At 40.7% G+C, this 26,309-nt stretch overlaps 2 pseudogenes; one reads left to right on the top strand and one right to left on the bottom strand.

Moving 5' to 3' along the window:
- LOC147459774 (uncharacterized) overlaps positions 1-26,309 on the bottom strand; it is a 92,411-nt pseudogene that overhangs the window by 7,286 nt on the left and 58,816 nt on the right.
- The window catches only part of LOC147459775 (uncharacterized), a 56,610-nt pseudogene that overhangs the window by 5,398 nt on the left and 24,903 nt on the right, over positions 1-26,309 (top strand).

Below are 26,309 nucleotides of genomic sequence, written 5' to 3'. Positions count from 1 at the left end.
ACCCTTTTTTGGCCATTTCAAGCTTTGAATTCCCCATAGGATATCAAAAAAGTTAACACATTGTGAAACCAAGTGTCTATGCAACATTAATTTGGAATTTTCAAATGTCCAATGTAATTGGGCTTTTTGGTGCAGGGGTGTACTAGGTAGAGCTAAAGCAGGTGATAGTGTGCTGGAAACTTAAATCTAAATTAATGATGCAAAACCAATTGATTTCAATAAATTTGTGCTTTGTAAGTATCCTAGGGGGTAGATAATCCTACCAAGGGCAAAAAAAAGCCTCACCACAAGGGCGCGCAAATGGCCCATACAAAACTGATGGATGGGACATTTGCGCGCCCTTGTGGCCATGCTTTTTTTTGCCCTTGGTAGGCTTATCTACTCCCCAGGGTACTTAAAATACCTAAATTTACTGAAATTGACTGAAATTACATACAAAACTTGAAATTACAAAGTCACCAATTAAAACAATTTTCATATGACCAATTGAAACAATTTTCAAGATTGACAAATCACATTCAAAAGAATTTGCAAGATAGAGAGACAATTCCAAATATTTTTTATTACTTCCAAGACGGTGATTTTACATCATGTATCTGAGGAGTTCATAATTTTCTTGACCATTTCCTGGCGCCTATTTTGCGCGTAAGGCAACTCCCCAGTCAAGAGGGACTGCGCTATGGCCTTTGGGTCAGTTGAGCCAATGGAAGCATGTATCCCTATCTGGGCAAGAACTTTACCACGAAAGCCAGTGCCAAACGCTGTGCATACAAGGGATCTACGCACTAGGAACACTTGATGTGTAGTTTGAGCAATGGTGCTCAAACACAAAAACTTGCTCAAAGCTTTCAACGACCAAGTCATAAAATGGGCTTGGGGAGTAAATTCATTATGGATAATGGCCACATCGCTAGGGAGGAGTTGTCCTAGGTAATGCGCAAGGGAAGCTTGAGGTCCAAAGCCCGTTTGCTTGCCACTTGTCCTTGCAGCAAAATCATCAAGCTCCACGACATCCTATCATAAACCGGTGAAGGTTGAGAAATAAGACAATGAAGGATAAAATAGTAACATGAAAATTAGGATACAATTTACCTCCTGCTCCTTGTCATCGTCCTCCCTGTTGCCCTTTGCATCCAATTCAATGCTCCTATGCACCACAGATACGAGCTTTGGATCATCAGATGGGAGGTTGCATAATGGCATAGGAATCCTAGTAGCCTCAACCTTGGCTTGTGTGGCTTGGAATTCCTCCTCAGCCACGTGCAACTACTCTGCTGCCAGGACCTCCGCACATACAACTGCAATAGTTTCAGCAACAGAGTCCCCAACCGGCAAGAGCTTTCTTTCTAGGGCATCTGGCGTATTGTCTAAGGGACATTTGGTGTTGTTGCATATCACATTCAAGCATTCATCCATGCGCAGTCCAAATGCTTTCTCCAAATCATGCAGAAACACATACTCCTCCCCATCCACTACCACTGAGGAGAAGCGGTTGATTTCTACCTCTAGGATAGCCACATCCGTCAGTGGTAGTGGCAATGGAGTGTCACTAGGGCCAGCCACAACTATGGATTTCTCAACCACTTCCTTGAGACCCCTCGGGTACTCGAGCCAGAGTGTCTTTCCTTCCGCTGCAAGGTTCATGGGGATAACCTGCTGCTCCTTGGTGTCCTTGATAAAGGACCCAACCTGAAGGTGTGGTAAGCGGAGCTCCTCCAAATCAGGTTCCTCACTCACTAAGAAAATAAATGTTGCGATCCGAGAAAGGTACTCCACCCCCAACTTGCGCTTCTTAAGCATTGACGCCCCTGGGGCTTGCTCGTCCAAGTAATGGCCTGCATCGGTTGCAATTTCTTGGAATAGTTGCAACCGCTTGGAGAATGGGCGATCACCTTTGTGTATATAGCGCAAAAGATCACAAGGCACCCAGATCCTTGCATGTGGGGGGATAGATACAGAATATTTTATGATGTGCTCCTCCATGAATGCAAAAATCTCGGCAAATGCATCCATGTGAAGGGCAATTGTGGCGTCAAGGTGTGGGAGACGAGTAAAAAAGGTGTGGAGGTCCAACTTCCCTTTGTATTTGGTGTCCTCGAGGAAGAGGATGAAGCATGACAAAGGGGTGGATGTGGCTGCAGATGCAGAGGCTATGGAAGCATCCATGTCTAGCCTAGGGTGTAGATAGAGAGTGGAGGAGCTCAAGAGTTGCAAAAGTGAAAATAGTGAATGAGTTAGGTGGCCCCCCTTTTATAATGGACCCTTTTTTAAAGACATTAAAAAAAAAGGCACTTTCACCAAAAAATGATTTCTCATCTCAATGCGAAAAATTATATTCAAAGGCATGATTTGCCGAAGCAAATCATGTTGATTACATCGGGGATCGTTTTGAATGCAAGAGTTACAATGTTATCAGATCGATAGCATAGTTCCATCCATCCCCCAGTCCTCCTCGACCTTCAATTTGTCTTCCATTCTCTTCCCAATCTACGGACATTCATTACAATAAGCATCCAATGATCGACAAACCATGATGTATTGAAAATGTGGTGGAAGGATTCTCACCTTGTGAACTTGTAAATGAAATTGTGCTTGTTGAAGGGTCTCAAAACCCATAATAACCAAATGTTCTCACACATTACTGAGAGTCCAATGCTTGTAGTTTTGGACATCTACTATCATCTTTTGCTTGAAAGATGCTACCAACCACAAATCTGGCACCGACCACTCCATACTTAATAAGGACGTTACTTTGATGGGTTCAAGAGTTCCAAACGCTTGTGTAGAAGTAGGGACGATATAGGAGTGAGAATAGAAGAAAATCCTTCTTTGAACCAGTTTGGTTGGGCAAAGATGTGGGAACATTGTTGCTCCAATATCCGCATCCGCATGTATAGCATTGAATGTGCCGCAGAGACTATGTAGTGGCTTCTTCTCCACCAACGTGGATGGAAATATGACTATAAATGCATGACAAATCTTAAGTATGAATCCATTATAACATTACACTGTGATTTCACACCTAGCTTTGTATTCTCAGAACATGTACTTACAATGTGTTGGAAATCGAGGTGGTTGTTGCAAATGCATGGTTGACATTGAGAAAACATGTTGCACAATGGCTACGGTCCCCTTGTCTTTGTGGTTCTTGAAGCCAAGGAGATTTCCTTTCCAATGAAGATCCAAGTTTGCACGATTCCGCACGCTGAGGGCCAATAGCAAATGGTTGCATAAATACCCAAGCACCTTTGGTGAACTCTTGTGGCACCCACTCATCATCTACACCTCTAGTGTTGTGGCATTCAAGTGCTGTGACCTCATCCTTTGGCCGCCTTTGCGAAGTAGAGTTGGCCATGGTTGAGCAAAGAAAATCAGGAGGAGGAGCAGGACCTTGCTTGTTGCTATAATGTAGGTGGGATAAACTAGTGATATGAGAAAGTGGTTAACCCTTGTGGCAATGGGAGGAGAAAGTGGATAACCCTTCCTTGGTGTGGCAATGGAAGGTGGTAGGGGAGGAGAGAGGAGCTTCCTTGCTGCAGCAATGGAGATGGTGTAGAGAGAGAGAGTGTTGGAGTAGAGGATGAGTGTGATGGTCGCAACCAAGGAGGGGTTGGAAAAGGGGTTCTAGAGAGAGAAAATAACTTTTTGTCTAAGGACTACTTTTGGGGAAGCTCTGGATGGTAAAAAAAGATTTTTCAAAAGATTTTTTATAATATTGAATTTTAGGGTTTTTGGGTGTACGTTTTGACTTTCTGAAGTCAAAAAATGCTTTTTTGACCATAAAATAGATTTAGGGAGGTTTTAAGAAGATAAAATTTGAGTTTTGAAAAATTTCTAATCTTTGGGATTTTTTCAAAAATGGATCAAAAAGGAGGGAAGTTAGAGGTTCCATATGGCCCACCCACCCCAACCCCCCCCCCCCCCCCCCCCCCCCACCCCACCTTTTCACTAGGTAAGAGCCCATTTAAGAAGTGTAAGACTACTTTGTCCCCCTACATTTTTTAGAGCATAGAGTGTGTCCACCACCCTCTTTTCATTGGCTGGCCTCTAATTAACCTTAATCCCAAAGGGCCCCTAGAGGGTTCATATTTTTCATAATGGCTTACTCTTCAAAGCTTGTCGGTGCCATTTCAGTGTTAATAAGCGATTGGCTAAGGAGTCAGATGTAGATGTGATATCTTACATCCATCCCTATCACACCAATAAGGCGGATGAGGTATGTCATGGTTCTTCTCATCCAGATGTATCTTTGAAGTTCTCCCCTTGGATTTCATTGCACAAAAAAATTTGGGTATCAAGGATGTTTTATCATGGCTTTTCTCCCCAACAAGTCATGGAGAAGCATATACAAGCACTACACACCCAAAAGGAACATGATCCTAATTACACATTGGTGAGGGATGACTTTTTGTGCATACATGATATCATGAATATAGGTAGCAAGCTCTCCATTGGGCAATATCAAATGCATGATAATGATGCCGAAAGTGTGCGGCGTTGGTGCAACGAAAATACGCTCAACATATTCATATATCAATCACAAGATCTAATGCACGATGTGGAGTTTATGCTAGGAATCCAAACTACATGGCAAAGAGATATTTTCTACAAGTACGGACATGGAAATCTTCTAGCAATGGATGCAACCTTTGTAGACTGTTAAACTTGGGATCACGATCACTCACAATGTTACTTGGCAAGCCATACAATTTTTATAGATTGTCCACAAATAACTTGGCTAATTTTGGAGTTTTTATGGTTGACTTAGTTGGAATAAACTTGCATAGTTAGTCAACCGGTCTATGACCACCCATACTGAGTCATGACCTCGTAAAGTGGTTAGTAAACCCACAATAAAATCCATAGAGATACTTTCCCATTTCCAATTGGGAATCTCCAAAGGATGTAAGAGTCCTCCTGCCTTCAGGCACTCTGCTTTGTTAACTTAACATTTTTGACAATGCAAGACATAATCTTGAACAAAGCCATGTAAACCTGGCCAGTAAAACTATCATTGTACGAGAGCGTAAGTCTTTTTAATACTCGGGTGCCCTGCACTTGGACTGTCATGACATTCATACAGAATTTGGTACCAAATGTCCATGTTTGTCAGTACACAAACTCTCCCCTTGTGGAGTAGGTACCCATTGTCGATGGAAAAATTCTTCCATCGCTGTAGTTCATCACTCAACAGAGGAGAATTATGTGTGGAGTTTAACGACACACTACCAGCATTGAAGTGAGAAGGATCCCTCATTTGCACATGGCTGCACACTTTGGAATATACGTCATCATGCTCATATTTGCCCTTCAGAGAATCAAAAAATTCACTGCGAAGTTCCATGAACAAAACGGAATTGATCTCAGGCATACAACTAAGAGCATCAGCCACCCACCACATTGTATCGTCCTTTACGATACCGGAGCTTTGCGTCATACTCTTGAAGGATCTCAAACCACCTGGCTTTTAGACCCTTCAAGTTGGTTTGTTGTGTAAATGATTTAATGCTTTCATGGTCAAACACAATCTCAAATTGAGCTTCATACAAATAATGTCTCCATGTATTCAAGGTAGACACTATTGCGTAGAGTTTGCGTTCATAGGCAGAATAATTCTGCTATGCTGAATCAATCTTCTTACTTTCAAATGCAATTGGCCTCTCCTCTTGTAGGACTGCTTCAATAGCACAATTACTGGCATTTGTTTCCAAACGAATGGTTTCAAAGGATCTACAATAGCTAGAATAGGAGTCGTAGCTAATGCATCCTTGAGTATATCAAAACTATGCTACTGAGCGGCCCCCCACTGGAAGGTCTTGCCTTTGCCTTTCAGTTGGTCCATCATGGGAACAACAATATTAGCATAGTTTTTAACGAACCTTTGCTAAAACCTTGCAAATCCCAAGAAAATATGTAACTCTTCCAGATTTTTAAGAGAAGGCCACCTCCGAATAACATCCACTTTGGATGGATCCATGTGCAACCCAAGAGCTAAGATATCTATACCAGTGTAATAACTAGGGAACTAGACCTCAGGATCCTCCTCCCAACCCTCATTATATAGGCAGGCTCCTAGCCTGTTGCCCTAGACGGATCCTTTGTCCACACTGTCTAGCCCGGCCGCTTGGCCGTAGTCCGTGTTGGCCGTAGTCCGTGATCGCCCTAGTCCTTAGGTGCCCCTTAGGTCCGTGACCCCCTGGCCTTGCCCCTAGGGGACCCTTGTTCTGACACTCCAGAAGAATGAATTGTGAGTTGTTTATGTGAAGTTGCAGAATTTCAGGTCTACAGCTGCAAACGACTCCAAAAGAGTGCCAACATTTGAATCTGACGGGAGATTATGCTTTAAAAGTTGTATGAACCAGTGGGTAAGCTTAAGGACGCATTTGAGGTAAATTTTCAAGAGTTTGCAAAAACTCAGAGTATTTACTTTTTCTTGGCATTTTAGGCCAAATTAAGTTTTGACTTGACTCAAACGCTTAAAATAGGTCATAAAAAGACTGTCCACTAAAAAAGTTGAAAAAAGTGTTCATTTAGGGCCGAAAGTAAATAATCACGATTATTTACTTTCAGCTCAAAAGTGACCAAGATTGATACCAGAGACTCCATGCATGTGTACAAACATCTTTTGTAAAGGCCCATGGAAAACTCACCAAAACCTTGGTAAAAACTGAAATTTGTATTGATTGTCGAGAACTTGAGTGTGAATTGGGAAAATTTTGTTCAAACTTAGTGAACCTTGACTCATAGGCTTATATTGAAGTGATAAACAAGTGTATATGCTCAGTTGACAAAAAAGAAGCAAAAATTTGCCAGAAGTAAATAATCGTGATTATTTACTTTAGTCCCATTTTTCAACTTTTTTGACAAACTCAACATACCACTAGTTTTAGCATGTTATATTGAGCCCACAAATTAAATTTGGTAAGATTTGGATCATTGAAGTGAAAATTGTGGCCAAATTTGAAAAGTCAGTCTACAGACACAAAACTGTTGACCATTTGAACAGGGATTATCCAAACTTGATGAAACTTGTCTAGGGAGCTTAAGTTGAGCTGCTTAACCATTTTGTGTCAACATTGAGGCAAAAAATTGCATAAAAATACCAGGAGTAAATAATCGTGATTATTTACATCTGCTACAAAATTGGATTTTTTTGCACATTTGAGTATACCACAAAGTCAAGCATATCCAGTAGATCACACAAATCAAATTTGGTGAAATTTGGATCACAAAAGTGAGACTTAAGCCAAATTCTCAAAAACTGAGTCTGCAGACACGAAACAGTTGGATAACTTGGACAAATTTTGTTCGAACTCAGTGAAACTTGTCCAAAGACCTTAACAAGTTGATTACTTGGCAAAATAGGCAAAAAAGTGTAAAAATTTGAGGAAAGTAAATAATCACGATTATTTACTTCTGATACACAGAGACAAAATTTTGGACTTTTGAACTTGTACAGTGTTAGACCAACATAATACAAGGCCACTGGTCAATTTTGGTTTCAATCGGATCCAAATTATTCATGCTCACTCAGTTTTCAGGTTGCAGATTAGTTCTTTGGCTTTTTGCAAAAGCAGAATCTGAAAGTCTCAATTGTTGACTCACATAGACCAGTCACAATAGTAAGAAAAAATTATACAGTTTTTGTGAAAGAATAAGCTAACTTGATTAAAACTGATACAAGAATCAGATTGCAAACTCGAGGGGTTCACTATGTGTAAAACTACCATATCACGTGTGTTCAAGACATGTTTGTAAAGCCCCTTATCTGTGATTTTTGTTAAGAATATAATGTACCCTTTTCTTTTAAAATCTGTAAAGTTTTTTCAAATTTGAAAACATAATTCCCTTTTGTATATATATTTCTGTAAGTTTCAAGAACTTTAAATACCCTTCTGTTGAACTCACGTGATAGGTTACATTTTTATTAGGTGACCTCCCCGGGGTTGCAGACAAGGAATTGAAATATTGACCGGAGTTGCAATCAAGTCGAGTGGAAGAAACTGATGACAAATCAATCCGACGGTAAGTACTCTATCCAGGGTTTCACAAGTCTATATGAACGTTAGATTTGATCGTATACTAGCAAACCAAGGCATATTTAGAGAGAGCGCTAGTAGAGTACCCACAGAAGAGAGTGTGAATCAAGGCGATCACTTGGACACTATCATTGAAGAAGTCTCAGGCACTTTTTCAAAATCAACATCTGCTTCCTATTCGACTTATTCGGGAACTGGAAGTGACAGTGCGGTATAAGCACATACTCACTATTTATAAAACTAATGGCCATGGAGCTCAAGTTTACCTAGATCCTAATGAAGAGTATGCCATTCGCATTGATGACCATGACATGGTCATCAATGAAGAGTATGCCATTCGCATTGATGACCATGACATGAACAGGTTTACCTAGATCCTAATGAAGAGTATGCCATTCGCATTAATGACCATGACATGGAGTTTGAAGAGGAAATCAGGGCAAACAAACAAGGGAAAATGTAAATGGATAAAAACAAAACTCAATATTTACAAGTTGAAAAACCTGATGTGATAGACAAATGAGGGTTAGAAGTAAATACCATAATTCCAAATATGGCAACAAAAGAAGGACCACCGACTTTAGAATTCAAGGAATACGATCAAGTTGATTTGAAGCCTTTGAAACGGCTAAGCACGGATAATCCTAGGATAGGAGTTTATTGTTGGGAGGATGGAAACGTCAAAGATCTTCTATGGACTTCTCATGCCAAATCAAGACAGTTAACACCCATGAAGATCATCTATATCTTCAAAATCAAAGACAAGGGTTCATCACATCTACCAACCTACCTATTTAGGGATTGTTATAAAAATTACCTCATCACGAAGAAAACCGGGTGACACTAAAGCCAGTCCAAGGCTACATGAGTCACTATTTCCAACAAACTGGTTTGAAGGACTCAAAACATGACCAACTGCCAAAAGATCGGGAGTTGAACCAAACAGACGTGTCAGACCAACTGATTTTCAAAAATGGGTCAGAAAGTACATTGGATCTAGGGATCCATATGACCACTTAGCAAGCTTTAAACAAGTGCTAAGAGCAGGTATATATTTGATTTACACACTCAGTTTGAGGGATTTGGAACGACATTAGAAGGAAAAGCACTAACATGGTTCCAAAACATTCCATCAAAGTCAATCATGGACTTAAATACATTAGCTCAAGGTTTTGTAGCTGCATGTTCCAAAATGGGGATCAAACATAATACTATAGCTCAAATCTATAGCTTCAAATAGAAACAAGGTGAGTCTGTTAGGGATTGTGCAACTAGAATGAAGAAATACATTGCAAGATGCCCAGAACTAGAAATACTCGTAGAAGAAAGGTTAGTATCATTGTTTCTAGAGGGACTGCTAAACAAAGAACTTCATGCTATATTGTATAGCAAGAAACATATGATCCTAGAAGAGTGTGTGTCAAATGCTATCGACTTAGGAGACACTTGTGATATTTTCAATGAAGAAGATGTCTGTAAGGATAATCTAAGTGAGAAAACAACTGTTGAAAGGACGCCCTTTCAACAACGTTTCCATAAAGATTCCATTAAAGATTCCTCAAAGATTCTATAAAGATTCCACATGAAGATGGTGATGAAGATGAAGATGGATGCTGCAACATGAAGATACAAGTTCATGGACGTCATCGAATATCCCGTTATTATTATTTTGAGCCATTACGGCCACTTTTGTAATGTTTACGGGAACCTCATATTTTAAGTCGGCACTTGTATTTTGGCCACAGATGCTTGTATAATGAGTAAAGCCAACTCAGTTTCTTGTAATTAAGCTCTGTAGAAGCCTAGGGACAATTCAGGTCATTTGGCCGGACATTAGGTTTGAAAGCTTGGTATATAAGCTAAAACCTAAGGCTTTGTAAAAAAACACATTACGTTATCTCAAATAATATACAGTCGTGGGTTCTGCAGCACACAGTAGTGAGCTTCACGCACATACACCGTCGCCCACACTAATCACATTGCAGATATGAGAGTAGGAGCGTGTTAGCATCCAGGAGCTCTCCGCATCGACGCAAGCAATGCAAGCCGAGGACCACATCGCGAGCCCGCCTGCTACGAGCTATATTTGGTCGTAAGTACCTCAAACGACATCCGTTCTGAATGATCGAGTAGTCGTTAAATTCAGGGCGAGAAGCTCTTCGTGTTGATGTCTTTGTAGATCAATTTCGGACACTTTGGCAATTGTTGTTTTGAATCTATCGCGATAGCGATTAGAGATCTTGCAGTTATGGTTTTGAGGGTTTAGGTGTTTGGCCACATAGGATATGTCCTTGTGAGTCTTACCCTTCGATTTCGAGTCATTCCGATATGATTTGAGACTGTTTCGAGCTTGTAGTGTTTTGTAGGATGCGTTGTCTGTTTCTTTGCTTTATGGTAGTGTTGTGGTAGGATTAGTGACTGTAGAGTGTTGTTCGTGTCTAGCTCATGGTTGACAACCCAGAGATTGCCTCCATGCCCTAGTCGGGTCAGCTACGTCCTCGGATTGACAGTTTGTTGGTCTGTGTTGTCGCTGTGCTCCATCGTCCGTCGCGGCGTACCCGCTAACATTGGCGCCGTTGCCGGGGACAAACCACCTAAACTAGCGTAGACCGCATCACTCGTGTTTGACAGTATAGAGTTTCTCTAGAGTTTTCTAGAGTGTTGTCACCATTTGCCTTCTTAGTGGGAAGTCAGAGAGCGGATTTTTTGACTGAGGGATAGCCAGGGAGCCTGCGTCTCGCCGAGGTGGTCCACCATGAGGTTGAGGTATGGTTATATTATTTTGTTGTGTGTTTAGATTAGGTTTTATGGTTAGTGTGTTTGGTTGTGACTTATGGTTGTGACGAACTTGAAAGAGAAAAAAACGCAAAGAAAAACGCAAAAGGTAAGTAGGAGGCTGTTTTCTTGCCAGAAAGCCAAAAACAACCATTCAACCATCCAAAGTAGGACTTTAGATAGTGTAGGACATCTGATGTTGATCTAGAGCAATTTTGACATGAAAATGGGCTTGAAAACACAAAAGGCGGAATTGTGCTGATTATGGTAAAAATGCTCTAAAATGGTCGTTTGAAACCCGATTTGAGTGCTTGTTTTTGCATTGGAGACCTTAAGGTAGGGGGAAAACACAGATTTGGTCCAATCCAAAAAAAAAACTAAAAAAAAAACTCTAAAAAACCCAAAAAACAAAAATCTGAAACCAAATCTGCAATTTTCAAAAAACAAAAAGTTTGACCTCAAGACCTTGTTTTGCATATACTCTAGAGCTTGTATGTGAAATTTCAAAGAATTTGCATCAGTGCTTGTGCATCTAAGTGGGAATTTGCTTTTTCTGAGTGTAAGTAAGTGAACTGTGAAATGCTTGAATCCAAAGAAAAAGAAGTCCAAATTGAATGAAACTTTGGGGATAAGCTTCTAAGGGCATTGGGAACCAAACTGTCCAAAAACAGAGAAAAAAATACTTTCCAGTGGCTCTCTGCTTAGTCTATCGCGATAGGCTGGTGAATTGGAGATAGACTCACAATCAGGAAAAACCCCTCATACCACAGGTAAAACACATCAATACAAGGCTGCTCCCAAAAATTGAGTGTACTTGGACAACTGCTTGACCACTAAACCTCAAATCTGGTGTTTATAGTCTAAGTTCAGAGACACAGTGGTAAAAAGACCTTGACCAATAGCCCAAACATTGCACAACTTTGTGTATTCACTATACAGAGGATAAAGAAACTAGTTGTGAAGAGAACTTTGTAAAAAGACCAAAACTGGGAAACTTTATGAGCCTATCGCGATAGGTTGGGGATATTTAGCTGCGGACCTTATTTTGAAAATCCCTCCTAGGGATAGCTTAAGCAGAGCCTACATAGCATACACACCAAATTTCAAGGTGTTTGGATCACTAGAAGTGAATCTAAAGCCCAGATAGAGATTCAGGTTCTGACAAAAACACTAAAAATGGCCCAAAACACAAACCAAGTGTCCAAATTGCATGAAATTTGAGGGATAGACACAAGAGAGTAAGGGGAATCTAAAAGTGAAGTCACAATTTTGAGTTGACTTTTCCTGCACAATCTGCTGTGTCTATCGCAATAGACTCATGACATTTTGAGTGGGACAGTTTTTGGAAATTGTGACTAGATAGCTTGAATCCACTCCTCACCTAGACCTTAACCATCATTTCAAATTTGAAATTGGACATCAAGAAGACCACCAAAGCACTTGTCTGGTGTTTTGAGTCAGACTTCAGAGAAAAATTGGGTAAAGGGACTTGACCAAATTTCCAAACCTTGTGAAACTTGGTATACAATGATCTACAGAGGGTAGGGAACACATCTGTGAAGAGAAAATTTGAAAAAAGTGTCATGTTAGCATACTTGGTGAGTCTATCGCGATAGACTAAGAACCTAGTGATAGAAAGTGAATTTTTCAAAAACCTCTGTGGCATAGCTTGGAAAGGTGCTATCAAGGACACATAAAAATGTTGAAGTCATTTGGACATCAGAAAGTGGGTCTAACACCATTTGAGAGGATTCAGCTTATAGAAAACACCAGATCTGGTCTAACTAACAAAGTAAAAGTCCAAACCACTTGAAAATTGGTAGGAGGACTAAGGACAGGTGTTGGAGCACAGTGGTATAGTCAAAGTTCAAGTTTGACCTATAAAAGGGGTACTTTCTGAGTCTATCACGATAGACTCAAAGCAGGGCCAAAGAAATTGAAATTTTCAAAACCCTTTGGAGCATAGCTTGTTTAGCCTCTCAGGAGGTTACACACAAAATTTGGTGGATTTTGGACATTGGGAAGTCATCCTATGTCTATTTTCTAGTGATCAGATAGACTCAGAATTCTAGAGTTGGAGTTAGAGACCTAAGAAAAAGTCCAAAACAAGTGGAAATTGGTGAGCAAGGTGTACAGAGCATAGGGAACACAATGGTGAAGAGAAATCTGGAAAATTTTCAAAACTGAATAATCTGCTGAGTCTATCGCGATAGACTAGGGTTTTTTCACAAAAATTGAAAAGTTTGAAAACTGACCTTAGGGCCTTGTTCTACATGTTGTTGTGACCCTATGGTTAAATTTTGAGTAAATTTGGAGCATTGGAAGTGCATCTAAGTGGATTACTTCACAAGATCTGAAAAGATACTGTTGTTTGATGCAAGTTACAAAGGAAAAGTATTCCAAATTGGTTGAAACTTGGTGAGTAGTATCTCAAGAGAAGGGGGAACTCAAATCTGTAAAAACAATTGAAAAACTGTATCCCAGTAACACTCTGGTGAGTCTATCGCGATAGACTTAGGAATTCACTGTAGAAAATTCAAAATTCAAATCTGACTTCATATTTGGGTTCAGAAGGTCCATTATACCCTGTACACAAGGTTTGAGTGCATTTGGACATCTGCAAGGGGTACTTGGTGAGTCTATCGTGACAGACAACTGAGGAAAAAATTTTGAGAAATTTTTTGAAACCAAGTATACCACTGGGTTTATCATTGCCTAAGGAGTGCACACACCAATTTTGGGCTCAAACTGACCACTTGCAAAAACATCAGATAGAGAAACTTTCCAAATTACATCTCACTATTTTGGTCATAACTTTCACATACGGACTCCGATTCCAAAACTTTTTTTATCAAAACATAGCTTGAGAGTAGCACTACAAAAAAAAACGTTGTTTAAGGCCTCAAAATGCATCCGGAAGCCAGGGGTGTCTAAAACCGACAATTTGAGAGAATTGTGAGAAAACGCTTACGGTTTTGGACATAGTTTTGGATTTTCCCTGACCAAAACACTTGAACACACTGAGAGGTATTACTACAGCAAGCTAGAGCTGTTAAGCCTAGAAGTCATGTCTACATCAGACTCAGACTCAGCTTATACAAGCACATGGATTGTAGGGATAGATGATGCCCAGAATAGATCTTCCAAACCTACAGTACATAAAGACCAATTTTGTGGAGAGAGTTTGGACGTATAACCATGAAAGTGAAGGACTATATAGGTATATTAATGGAAATCAATTCAACCTTTATAGTTGCTTAGAGCCTTACCCAGATGAGCTGACAGAATACAAGCTCTTATATGTCTATATATACGAGGTCGACCGACAATGGACATCTTTATTTGTTGACAAGTATGGACGAGAATATAGAGCTGTAGAAAGCACAAATCCGCGAACCAAATTAGAGATGAGTGGATATTTGGTCAATGAAGGACCTCAGATACATCCACCAAACACAGGAACCTCTAAGAGAGTTCCAAAGAGGGGACCACCACCTGGATTTCCTCCTAGAGCGATAACGAGAGATGAAACGATACCAGAGAGGAGTATGGTTCCATACTTTGCACCCCAAAGTATAAGACCATCTCAGCTAAGAAAATGGGTAAATAGAAAGTACAATGGCATAGGAGACCCATACGCCCATGTATCGGCTTTCAAGCAAGTCCTACGAGCAGAACGAGTAGAGGACTTCCACACGCAGTATGAGGGTTTTGGACTTACATTGGAGGACAATGCACAAGCATGGTTTGAACTAATGAACCGAAGAGAGTTCACAACCATTGAGAAAATTTTGGATGAATTTGTTCAAGAATTCACCAAGAGGGACATAAAACATAACACCCTTCCTAAGATTCAAGAATTTAAACAAAGCGAAACAGAAACATTGCGACAAGCAATACTGCGTTTCAAGCAATATGTTGCTAGATGTCCTACCCAAGAGTTACCCACGTCAGAACGTCAGATCCTATGCTTCATCAGAGGACTTATGAATGAGAATCTCCAAAAGGACCTATACATGAAAAGATACCAAACCTTGGAAGAGGTGACCAAAGCGGCAGTTGACCTAGTTGACAATTGCAAATTCTATGAAGATGGTCAGAAGAAGATGAATGATGCAAGTGAGAAAAAGAAAACCGTTGATCTTGAGGATCAAAGAGGGAATCTAGGACAAAACCAAGTAAATGTTGAGGAGCAAATCATAGAGAATGTGATGCAACGCATCAACCACTCTGACAGAGTACCAACGTATACAGTTCCTAAACGACGCAGGTGCATGACATGTGGAGGGGACCATCCGACGCAACATTGTCCTGACTATAGACCTAAGACTCCACCAGGGTTTGAGCATGTTATGTCTCAACCGCCTAGATATCATCCTGTAGCGGAACAAGTGTTCTTAAGTGAAAGACCCATAGCTGCTAGAAATGCATATGTGAGTCATGAGCTTCAAATAGACAGATATGTGGTAGATCAGGGGCCACTTCAAGGTCAATATCAAGTATTGCCACAACAACCAATACGTCCATGTGACAGATGTGGTAGTAGTGATCACTTGATTAAGGATTGTCCACACCACGATATCATGATAAATGTATATTGTAATGAGTGTGCAATCACACATATGATTTTGGATTGTCCTAAGAATCCAAGAAAGAAAGGTAAAATGCAACCACATGTTACCTTTCCTTCTACCAGTAAATCAGAGAAAGAACGAGCCGCAACAAAAGGAGAGACGACAAAAACAACAGAGCAAGAAACCATTGCAAAAGAACAGGTGCTTAAACAACAAGAAGATGAAAGTTAGCAAGTTCCAAAAGCCGTAGAAACTCTAGACGAGCAAGAAGGACTAGAATAAAAGCGAGACTAGAAAGGGAGAAAGGAGAAGAAAAGGCTGTCAGCTGAGTTGGAAACAACTCAAGAGAAACAAACACAACAAAGGGAAGCTGAAACCCTGAAACCAGTTGAAGCACCCAAGAGTGCTAGTTCAGGAGGATCTGTCCTAGTGGACAAAGTCAATGAGCCTTTAGACGCGATTTTACAGGCTTATGAGGCTAGATTGGCAAATAGACAGACCTTAGAACAAAGATGGATGACCCATCATTATCCCGAACTAGAGTAGTAGAGGCTAGAAATGTGTAAGCAGCTCATTATAAGTGCTCAATCATTGCTAGAACCACCTCCACCAGAATTGAAGGATAAGATAGTCACCCCAGTGCACAAAGACGAGAGCATTAAAGTAGACGAATTGCCTAGAGAAGAGGTGGATCATAGGGAAGAACCACTGCCAAGGTCGCGAGACTCGAGGGTAGTCCAAAATACAACAGATGAATCAATGAGGGATTTCCCACCCTATGTTCCTATAGTTGAGGAGCAGTGGCCAGAGGAGTTATGGAAGGCTGTCCGAGATGCCCAAAAAAGAGAAGAGGATGCTGGACCAGCACCATTTCCTGAAATCACATTAGATAGACCTAAAATGAGTGTTGATGCGAGGTCATATTATGGTGATGTAGGATCGATAGCCTCCGAAGACAGTAGACCTGCATCGTTAAGAACTTTGCCAGAGTACATGGGAGATTTTGAGGCAAAGTCAGAGATTGTGAGAGTTCCATCACAAAGGCTAGGAGGGACAAAAGAATTGGACACAAAAATTTTGATTGACTTGCTATCCACGCCAGTGAAGTGCACAATTACGTTGGCAGAACTTTTAAAAATCAGGCCAAGTATGTGGACGGATATAGGAAAATGCTTGGAAAAAATTGGGATCAAAAGCCCGTTAAGGTTCCTGGAAAAAGATCTAGATGAGATCGAGAAGCCTAGATCAAATGTAAGACCGGTACCTCTGAACAAAGTAGGAGAGTACTGTGAAGGAGAAGATGGTAATGCCACTTTACCTGTCGAGTACAATGGGATTGAAATGAAAGCTATACTTGACAGCGGAGCAGGAATTGCCATAGCAACAAAACAAATATGGGAGAAATGGGATAGGCCCGCCTTTAGAACAACCAAAATAAAATTAAACTTAGCGGATGGGCATGTGGAAAGACCCCTAGGATTGCTAGAAGCTATAGTGGTGTCTTCTTGTGGTATAGAGTATGCGCATACTTTTGCCATAGTTGACTTTGGCAAGAAAAATAACTATGAAATCATCCTTGGAAGACCATTCATGAGGCAACTCAAGATGGTACAAGATTGGGGTTATGATTATCTATACTTGAGACATGCTGAAACCACAACACGTGTAAATATTGGAAATCATAGTTACCAAGATGTAACTAGAACGCCCATGGAAGATTTTGATTCTGCAACACAAAGTGGATCAACAGACCATCCGTGGATGGGCAAAAAGAAAGAAATCTGGATGTGCGGAGCATCGGAATGTAGTGACTTTGGGAGAAATGAGAATTCCTTAGAGAGGGTCTTAGAAGATGATGCTTACATAAGAGAACCTTTTCCGGAAGAGGCGTTAGAACCGCTAGAGTGGACTCAGATATTGGCTACTTTGGATGTCTCTGTTAATGAGACCACACCAACAAAATTTTGCGATGAGAATGGGTATGACATAGTCCCCTACTACATGCTAGGGGTTATGGGTGAGACAGATGACGAATCTGAGTATGAGTTCGAAACAAGGTTATCAGCTATGGGGATAACACAAAACCAGATACCTAGCCCGAATACTAGTCATATAGAAATAGGTGCTCTTTGCGATCAGTGTGCGATAACACACTTGATTACAAACTGTCCAACTCGAATGCATAGTGCAAAGGAGGAGCCGCAAGTCAACGAAACAAAGCTGCAGGAAGAAGGGCTAAGATCCAAAGAAGATGCTTCAGGTCCAGCGCCTACAAACGAGCAATATGAAGACTTGGAATCAATCAAAGAAGAGGTGCAGCAAGTGACAGGAAGTTCAGACACTATTGGTGACATTTCAACAGCTGAAGTCGAGAAAGAAGAGCCTATGACTCTACAGGAACCAAATGCTGATTTTGTCCCTCCAAAAGACATTTCAGAGGAAATGATGGTCAAGCAGGAGCTAGAACACACAGATGAACTCAGAAGTGTGAACAATGAAGAAGAAGACGACAAGGAGTCCAGGCCAAAGATTGCTCAAGTCACCCAAGAGAACACAGGAAATCTAATACCAAAGAAGATCAACTTTTTGCTAAGTGCACAAGACGGAGTCAAGATGAATTTTATGGCAGAAATTGATACAAATTCCACGACTAATGTCATGTCATATGGCATGTGGTTACTTCTAAGTAAGCCAAAGCTTTATGATATTCAGATAAAGGTAAATCTCTCACTTGAAGTGGATGTTATAAGTATGGGGATTGCAGAAGCTACTGTCCAACTACACTCACATAATGTCAAAGAAAAATTATTGGTGGTAGATTCTCGACAACTAGGAACACACTTGATTTTGTCCAAGCCATGGGCACAAGTCTTGGAAGACGAGCCAGAACCTTCAACAATGGTCATCACGACAAGCTATCAAGTGGCAACAGAGGTCAAGCCTACAATAGTTCAAAAATTCTTGGCTATTGAAAAAGGCAAAGCTAAAGTAAGCCCACAGTCTCTAGCCCAGCCAATGCAAGTGCAAGACAAAGCCTCTACATCAAAAGCCAAACCATCAACAAAACAATGGAAACCCAAGCAAAAAGTCTATCAACCGAAGTTTCCATCGCACAAAAGTCTCCAAAGGAAGTCAAAATAGGTCAACCAAGTGCTAGTATCCAAGGCACAGATTAAAGTTAATGATCCAATTTGGATACAATCACAGGAACAACCTCGACAAGAAAAAGTAACAGGATGGATCACATCAAGCGAGTCAATTATTGCACAAGGCTACAAGAAAGGAAATTCAGATGTTTGGGTCAACAAGCCCAAGATAACAGCCTGGCGATTTCCATCCCATGACAACCACTCAGTCAGGAATCAACAAAGCTGTCAACGTCAATCACATAACTCAACCAAGAGAAAGGACAGGTACAAAAAGCAAAAGAGAAGGTCTTGCACTGGACAAACCATACGAAAAGTCTGGGTAATGAAATCAGAATTCTACCAGACTACCCAACAAAGTCAAGTGAAGATCACCTCCAAGAAAGTCAAAAAATTCATTCCAGTCGAGTTACTCAAAGCACAAGGATTCTATGAGGGTAACTTTCAGATTTGGTTACCTAAGGTAGTATTTTATGAAGGAATCACCCAGGAAAAGCAAGAAACATCAAGAAATCAAGAGCAGCCACCCGCTACACCCAAGAGTACTACAACCTATAGATGGATCCCTCGTCAATTACTACAAGAGCAAGGCTTTTACAAAAGTAACAGCCATATTTGGAAATTAAAGACAAGGTACCATCAAGTCAAAGAAGAAACAAGGCACGTGGCAAAGGACATCACACCAGGCCCAAGAACAATGTGGGTTCCAAAATCCGCGATTGAGGCTCAACAACAAGAAAGATACACAACTCCTTTACAGCCTCTTAACAGCAAAAAGAAAGCAACGGTAAATGCGGAGGTCACAGTTTTGAAGAACACTATCTGGAAGAAGAAGACTTCATCAACCATTGCTTCAACATCAATACCTGTCTCATCAAGAAACCACAATTTGCTACCAAGGAATGAAGAGCAGATATATGCCAATGTATTGGACAACATGGCATCTCAAACAGAAACTAACGAGAAAGGCCTAAACATCAAAAGCATATGGAATTGGATTTCAGGCCTCGATCAGGTAAGTCCAAGTCGCCATTAAACTTACATGGCATAAGAGTCTAGAGTCGGGCAGCTAAGCCACTAAATGAGCGAAGTGTCAGACCTAAGCTTCCAGTTAATATTTTTATGTGGTCTATGAGTCTAGCTAACAGGTATAAGCTCAAGCTGAAGAGTTGAGCATACATAAAGTCATGTCGCTCATGCTGGAAGAGGTGAGCATAAGAGTCAAAGTCCATATAATATATAAGGTGGAGTAGTCCAAAAAAAAAAAAACACTCACGTACTTGACACAATGAGGAAGAGTGAGAAACCTCGACAACAAAAACCCTTCTTGTGAGTAGTGAAAGCTTTTGAAGCACTCATGCTATATGTTTTGCTTGCTACACTAACTCCATGAAGAACCCATCTATACTCTTCTCTCGCACCGCATCTTGTTTAACATGCATAACTCTTTGCAAGCATATAGATGTCCCATCATTGGACATATGCATTAGGCACTCTTTTTTATTCCACCCATGCACTTACACAAAAAAATGACGATGACCAATCGGAAACAGGTTTTATAAGCCTTTGCTCAACAACAATGACTCTGACTGCAAGCTACTAACACTTATCCATGTATATCAAGTCCATACTAGTAGCCATATGGCCATATGTACTTTAACTCATCATACCTCTATAACATCAGAACCTAAGTATATATAGCCTCGCATTTAATTATGACTAAAGACATTTTTTCCCACTCGGTTTTTCCCTTTAGTCTTATCCAGGTATCCAAGACCTTCATTTTGTATATACGCTACATTTTACTTTTACTCTTTTATTTTTTATAACAACAAAAACAAGAAGAACCACGATATCCCCAAGTCAAAAGGGAGAGGCCAAATAACAGCTTGACAAAGCTTCAAGTCAACTTACAGGTACGACTTCCAGATAACAACCACAGGAAAAGCAAACTCGAGCTACAATGACAACAACCTGCTGCACCAACAAGTCGATACAACCTCATAGAATTCAAGATACAACAACCAATCGGAGGGGGAGAGTTCCAGGCTTAAGATACACTACAGGTACAACTTCAAGGCAGCTTTAATATCACGCAAAGCAACCAACTGCAAAAGAGGCTGCCACAACAACTTCAACCAACACCAAGACATCAAGAACTCGTCAAGGCCAGCAAAGACATAGGGTCTTGTCGGGGACGACAAGAATTCGGAAGGGGAGAGTGTTGAAAGGACGCCCTTTCAACAACGTTTCCATAAAGATTCCATTAAAGATTCCTCAAAGATTCTATAAAGATTCCACATGAAGATGGTGATGAAGATGAAGATGGATGCTGCAACATGAAGATACAAGTTCATGGACGTCATCAAATATCCTGTTATTATTATTTTGCGCCATTACAGCCACTTTTGTAATGTTTACGGGAACCTCATATTTTAAGTCGGCACTTGTATTTTGGCCACAGATGCTTGTATAATGAGTAAATCCAACTCAGTTTCTTGTAATTAAGCTCTGTAGAAGCCTAGGGACAATTCAGGTCATTTGGCGGTTTGAAGGCTTGGTATATAAGCTAAAACCTAAGGCTTTGTAAAAAAACACATTACGTTATCTCAAATAATATATAGTCGTGGGTTCTGCAGCACACAGTAGTGAGCTTCACGCACACACACCGTCGCGTACACTAATCACATTGCAGATATGAGAGTAGGAGTGTGTTAGCATGGAGAAGCTCTCCGCGTCGATGCAAGCAATGCAAGCCGAGGACCACATCGCAAGCCCGCCTACTACGAGCTATATTTGGTCGTAAGTACCTCAAACGACATCCGTTCTGAATGATTGAGTAGTCGTTAGAATCAAGGCGAGAAGCTCTTCGTGTTGATGTCTTTGTAGATCAGTTTCAGACACTTTGGAAATTGTTGTTTTGAGTCTATCGCGACAGAGATTAGAGATCTTGCAATTATGGTTTTCAGGGTTTAGGTGTTTGGCCACATAGGATATGTCCTTGTGAGTCTTACCCTCCGATTTCGAGTCATTCCAATATGATTTGAGACTGTTTCGAGCTTGTAGTTTTTCATAGGATGCGTTGTCTGTTTCTTTGCTTTATGGTAGTGTTGTGGTAGGATAGCTCAGGGTTGACAACCCAAAGATTGCCTCCATGCCCTAGTCGGGTCAGCTACATCCTCGGATTGACAGTTTGTTGGTCTGTGTTCTTGTTGTGCTCCATCGTCCGTCGCGGCGTACCCGCTAACAACAATATCCATCGAACCAACACAAGTGGGAACTGCTGCTGCAGCACCGCCTATAGCCATAGAAGACATGCTCAAAAGGATGAATGAAATGATGAATAACATGCAAGAAGTACCGATGAGGGGACCAGGACAAGGGATATCTCAACAGGAACAACCAATTAGGCCACATAAATGGTGTTTAATTGAGGGTAAATGGACCAACCATGAGACCAATGAGTGCTATTATCGACCAAAGTATGATGGGAATGGCTGTATGTGTCTATGAGGCCACAAGGACAACCCATGTACAGATATCAGCCTAATATGGCACCAGCTCAAAGACCATTGATGGGTATGGAAAGACCTCAACCCCTATTGGGTCAATAACCTTTATATCCTCGACATAATGCAGTGCATGTAAAGTACATGCACTCAGAGGGAGGCATAGATGAACAATCACTAGTGCCTGTTACACCCTATGTTGAGCCTAGTCCGTCTACCGTAATGGTAGAAAGAGATTGATATAATTCACATCCACCACCAATGGAAGAACCTGTGACTTATACTACACCAGAGCTTGCACCGATGTACTATGTAGCTAATCAAGGTGTTAGACCTCTGATGGTAAGACCCATGATTAAGCCAAGAACTGGGACCTGTCATAACTATGGTGCAGATGATCACTAAAAAATGAATGCTCAGATCCTGACAATAACATTAAGCCAATTAAAGCTTTTCGTATACAATGTTGCAAAAAGGGAGGACACTTCTCTGAAGATTGTCCGAAAAATCCTTTAAACAAGGGTAAAACAGTAGTGAACGTAGTCCAAGTGATACCTAGTAGCTCACCTAAGAGTGAACCTCTTGTTCCAATCAAGATAATCACCAGAGCCCAGTCTAAGAAAAAGAAACATAACTCCTCTGATGATTCGGAGAATACTAAAATTTCCAGTCAAAAGACCAAGAGAAGTAGAAGCAAAAGGTATGAGATGAGAAAACAAAAACAAAGGGCTGAAATCGAGGAGACAGCAAAGAAACTATTCCAGGCAAAAGTGAAAGGAACTGGAAAGTGAGATCAAGGAAACCACAGTGAAATCTGGAGAATCAATTTTGGTAGACAAAATTTTTGAGCCAACCAATGCAACCTTGGAAGCTTACCAAGCGGAACTTAAAGCAGGCCAAAACATGAAAAACAAATGGAAAAACTATCCTTCTCCAGATACAAAAGCAGCTAAGCTTGAACCTTATTAAAATCTGGTAAGAATTACTCAAGAGATACTGGAAAAACAAAATCCCAAGCTCGAGAGTATAACAAAACCTGAGGAGCTTGTGGTAGGAACGAGTAAAGGTAAATCCGAAGTGGTGGTAGAACCCCACCTTGAAACTAAAGAGCCAGAACTCGTAGTGCCTGACAGTGAAGATAACTTAGATGGAATTCCATTCGTGGAAGAAGATTGGCTAGGACACTTATAGGAAAAAGTTAGAGAGATTAATGATGGGAGCCCAACTTTGAAGTCAGCTCCTATAGAGGAAGTTTGGTTAGACAATCTACCTCCTGATATGGACATGGATGTACAATCCTTGTATGGGGATTGCGACTCTGAATCTTCAGGAATGTCTAAACCAATGACTCTGAAAACACTACCCTCTTACTTGGGAGATAACAAAGATGAATCCATAGTGTGTAAAACCACAGCGGAACAGACCCTAGAGGTAGACAACCTCCATTCAATCATGTCTACACCCATTCAATGCACTCTTACTTTAGGAGAACTGTTAAAAATTAGACCATCTTTATGGAATGATCTACAAAAAACTTTAGTGAAGGTGGAGATAACAGGGCTAATCGCAAAAAAATTGGAAAAATTGAAACACGAAATGGATAACAAAGAGATTGTTAGGTATGGAGCCTGATTTAGCCCTTGTAATTTTTTGTGGTAAAAATGCACATTTGTAATGTCCCCATTATGAGGAGAAGCCATCGTGCGTGAAGAAAAAATCACTCACCGGAAACCAAAATTTTCACGACCAGTCTGGAGCCAGAATATTCCTTTTCGTCGTAATATCATGGCCACGAACGACGGCCGAAAAGTGGTCAAAAAATGACCGGTCGGTTGGCCGGTTGGCCGATGGCTGCCAGTGGCCAATGGTTGAAAGTCAATGGCCGGTGGTCGGTGGCCGAATTCAAAAGCGGACTCGTCTTCTCAAGCGGACTTGTAATATCATGGCCGCGGACGACAGCCGAAAAGTGGTAAAAAAATGACCGGTCGGTTGGCCGGTTGGCCGGTGGCTGCCAGTGGCCAATGGTCGGAATTCAATGGCCGGTGGTCGGTGGCCGAATTCAAAAGCGGACTTGTCTTCTCAAGCACGGCCACACATGGGCAGATTGGAGGGTCCAATTTGGACTTATCTACACAAGGGCGGCTACACATGGCTGACTCTCATGAGAGAGGGCAGCCCTTTTGGCCTATAAAAGGAGGCCATTTCTACACACATTTCATAGTGTGAAGTTGATGCAACAAGGTGGGTGTGAGGTGGTGAGAGTGAAGCAAGGGAGGAGCTCTATTAAGGGTATAATCCCTTTGTAACCTACTTCTTTTTTGAAGTACTGAAGCCATTAAGTGGCTGCTTTCCCGTGGATGTAGCCCACATTGTGTGAACCACGTATATCGTGTGTTCTCTCTCTCTCTCTCTCTATCTCTCTCTCTCTCTCTCTCTCTCTCTCTCTCTCTCTCTCTCTCTCTCTACTCTATAATCTCTTGTGTGTGAAAATTATCTCTCTACGTTAAATAATCTACTCAATTATCTACTTAGCTACGTCATATTTCCTCACAGAGATTAGATCCATCTCAATGAACAAAGTCAGAGGATACTACAAAGGGGAAGAAGGAAACATACCCTTCCAGTGAGATATAATGATATGGGAACCATGGCAATACTGGATAGTGGGGCAGACATAGCCATAACCATGAAAGCAGTATGGGAATCATGGGGAAAACCAACCATTAGACAAACTTGAATGAAATTGCAATTGGTTGATGGACACATCGAAAGACCCTTAGGACTGCTTGAAAAAGTGATAGTTAATTCCTGTGGGATTGATTATCAACACACTTTTGCAATAGTGGAATTTGGAAAGAAACTCAATTATGATATCATCTTGGGAAGACCTTTCATGCGACAAGTACAACTCATCCAGGATTGGGGAAATAATTATTTGTACTTGAAGCAAGTGGGATCAATAACAAGGGTTAATCTAAAAGATCACACTTATGGAGATGTCATGAAAACACCCATACAAGAATTTGACTCAGCGTCTTCGGCTGAAAATAAGCTTCCATCTTAGTTAAACAAAGATACACCTATTTGGATCTGCGGAGCCTCAAAAAATGGGAGCTTAAAACGAGAAGAATGTATCTTAGAAAGGGATTGCACAGATGAAGCCTATTTACCTGAACCCTTTCCGGAGCATTTGTTTGAGCCATTTGAGTGGACTCAAATTTTGGCAACAATGTATGTATGTGTAAATACATCCATTTGAGTGGACTCAAATTTTGGCAACAATGGATGTAGGTATGATTACGCCTATGCCTACTCAATTTTGCAATGAGGACGGCTATGACATAATTCCCATACAAATGATCTCAACCCTTGACATGGAATCTTTACCGTTCTCCTCAGTGGTTTCCATTTTAGTTGTATATATCTCATTACAAGAAATATACTCTTCAAGACCAAAATATACAAGAAAGATACTCTCCAAGACCGAAAGATCATACTCGAACAACCTGTTAGGGAACTAAGAAAACAGGGCAGTCCTACGAAAGACCTGAAAATGCAAAAAAGATAGATCTCGCTCAACCAAGAGAAGAACCTAGATTGCCTACATTGCAAACAACTTGACAAAAGAAGGAGAAGAGATTTTGTTAAGATTACTAAAAGAATACCGAAATATCTTTGCTTGGTCTTATAAAGATCTCAAGGGTGTTGATCCAAAAATCTTTCAACATACCATACCAATGAGAGATGATGTGAAACCAATCAGACAAAGGGCATACACTTATAATAAGACATTTGCCAGAAATATCAAAGAAGAGATAGAAAAGCTAAAGGAATCCGTATTCATTTATGAAATTGAATACACAGACTGGGTGTCTCCAATTGTAATAGTAACCAAGAAAAATGAAAAATTATGGGTGTGTGTCAATCTCAAGAAAGTGACTGCAGCTACCATTAGAGACAGCTTTCCTCTGCCAATCACTGAGCATGCTTTAGAACGAGTTGCAAGAAAAGAAGCTTACAACTTTTTAGATGGCTTTTGAGATACAATCAATTTTTGGTTGACTCCAAAGATCAACATAAAACTAGCTTTGCAACTGAATGTGATATTTTTGCCTATCAGGTTATGACTTTTGGGTTAACTAATGCTCCTGCCACCTTTCAAAGATTGATGAGCTATGCTTTTAAAGAATATCTTCGAAATTTCTTGGAAGTATATATTGATGATTTATGTGTACATTCATCAATCCGGATTGATCATTTTGAACA

Source organism: Adiantum capillus-veneris, chromosome 4 (genome assembly GCF_014529385.1).
Source record: "Adiantum capillus-veneris isolate H3 chromosome 4, ASM1452938v2, whole genome shotgun sequence".
Lineage (NCBI taxonomy): Eukaryota > Viridiplantae > Streptophyta > Polypodiopsida > Polypodiales > Pteridaceae > Adiantum > Adiantum capillus-veneris.
Note: the sequence above shows the minus strand (reverse complement) of the source record. Positions and strands in the feature narration are given on the sequence as shown.